General features: G+C 38.3%; 1 pseudogene; it reads left to right on the top strand.

Annotated features, from left to right (window-relative positions):
- Positions 1-646: 646 nt before the first annotated feature.
- On the top strand, positions 647-925 carry LOC125095546 (acyl-CoA-binding protein-like; annotated as a pseudogene).
- The last annotated feature ends 1,433 nt before the right edge of the window (positions 926-2,358 follow it).

The raw sequence follows: 2,358 nt of genomic DNA, 5'->3' as shown, positions 1-2,358 counted from the left end.
CTGACAAATCAAATAGTAGAAACCTAAATAAGGAATAAAGGGACTGAGTTAATAAAGGTAATCTTTAGAAAAAGTACAAATTTTCTTAAGCCAAATTAAATACTCTGTCCATTCCAGACCCCTAAAAAAAAGAGCAAGGAAGCAGACCACATGGTGAAGCATAGTAACTATAATAATATATACAGTAAATATTAAAAAATAATAACAGAGTTGATTACTGATGTGACCAAACATATTAGTCATGAGTCATATCAATATATGTAAATGAGGGTGGGGCAACTGGGTGGTCATGATCAGCTCGGGTCATGAGCCCAGGGTCCTGGGATCAAGCCCCATGTAGGGCTCCCTGCTCGGTGAGCCTGCTTCTCCCTCTCCCTCTGCCTGCTGCTCCCCCTGCTTGTGCTTTCTATCTCTGTCAAATAAATGAATAAAATCTTTAAATATATATATGTAAATGAGGTTAATTTACTTACTAAACAGATTTTCAGATTGATTCACAAAGTGAAACCCAACTCTATGCTACATACTATCAATATCCTTAAGGGGTTTAAGGAACGTTAAAAATAAAGAGACAGACAAAGTTTTATCGGGCAAATATAAATAATAAAAATGCAGGATTCCCTGGAATTCTTGCAACCCTGCCAGCATGGCTCAGGCTGAGTCTGACAAAGCGCTGAGGATGCTGAGACCTCAAGACCGAGCCAGCAGATGATGAGATGCCATTCACCTACAGCCACTAAGAGCAAGCAACTGTGGGCGACACAAACACAGAGCAGCCTGGGCTGCTGGATCTCAAAGTCAGACCAAGCAGGATGCCTGGAATCAGCTGAAAGGGGCTTCCAGGGAAGATGCATTGAAAGCTTACATCAACAAAGTAGAAGATCTGAAGAAAAAGAATGGGGGCACAGAGGTGGCTCAGGTCTGATCTCCAGGTCCTGGGATTGAGCCTCGCAGCAGGCTGCCTGCTCAACTGGGAGTCTGCTCCTTCTCCCCATGTTCATGCTCCCTCATGTTCATGCACGCGTGCGCTCTCAAATGAAAAAATAAAATCTTTAAAATAATGAAAGAAAGAGAGAGGAAGGAAGGAAGGAAGGAAGAGGGAAAGAAGAAAAGAAGGAAAGAAAGGGAGGAAGGAAGGAAGGCAGGCAGGCGGGCGCCTGGGTGGTTTAAACCAAATTAAATACTCTGTCCATTTAATTTGGGGTTAAGCCTCTGCCTTTGGCTCAGGTCATGATCTCAGGGTCTTGGGATCGAGCCCGCATCGCATTGGGCTCTCTGCTCAGCAGGGAGCCTGCTTCCCCCCCTCTCTCTGCCTGCCTCTCTGCCTGCTTGTGATCTCTCTCTCTGTCAAACAAATAAAATCTTTTTTAAAAAAGAAAGAAAGGGAGAGTATGGAATATAAGGGACTGGATTTGGCTGCTAGCAGTTCATCTATCTAAACTGCTATAATGCCTTGTTTTCTAATACTGTGGATGACATGAAATAATGAAAATAACCTGTTAACCGAGGTCCTGAAGACCGTAAAGGATAAATCTCTAACAGAGTAGGAACTGAAATGGTTGCTGGCCTTTGCTGAGTAGTTTCTACCTGTAGATCAAAAGTGCATTTGTTGTTTAGTGATCTGTAAGCTGTGATTATTATTGTTTATTTTGATGTGCAAACTGTCTAAGATTGCACCACTGGCCACCCCTTCAAGCTGGCTTCTCTGTCTTTTCCATATGTCTCCATTATTTGAGTATTGCTTTCTGGTATAAAAAAAAAAATTAAAAAGGAAAAAAATGTGCATTTGTTACTTTAAATACATACATATATACATACATAAAGGCAGAGTTGACATCTTATAAATCATCACAAAAAGCATTAAATGAAACAAGGAAAGACATGTTGAAATAATAAAGGTCATAATTCATAACAAAGATAATATTCTCAAATAGCCATGAATATAACCACCACATTTATAAAACAGAAACTCCAAGAAATACCAGGAGAAACAGTCAAAAACAAAATAATATTATAAAACTTTAATGTATCATTCCCAGATCAAGAAACTCAAGTGGACAAAAAACAAAGAAGGATATAAGACACTTCTTACAACACAAATAGAGTTGATCTTATGAATCTATATTGAATTTTACCACCAATAATAATTTACATACCTTCTTCTCACAAGCATATGGAATATTCACATAAATTGAGCATATATTATATCATATAGAAATCCTCATTTTCATAATAAAGAAATAATTCAAATAGCATTTTCTGATCAGAACATGATATTAATAGAAATTAACAAGAAAATATCTAAAGTGTCTCTTCCAGGTTTAATGCAAAACTTTCTACTGAACAACTCTTTAGTAA

This window comes from Lutra lutra, chromosome 3 (genome assembly GCF_902655055.1).
Source record: "Lutra lutra chromosome 3, mLutLut1.2, whole genome shotgun sequence".
NCBI classification, from domain to species: Eukaryota; Metazoa; Chordata; class Mammalia; order Carnivora; family Mustelidae; genus Lutra; species Lutra lutra.
This window is presented reverse-complemented; position numbering and strand designations above follow the sequence as displayed.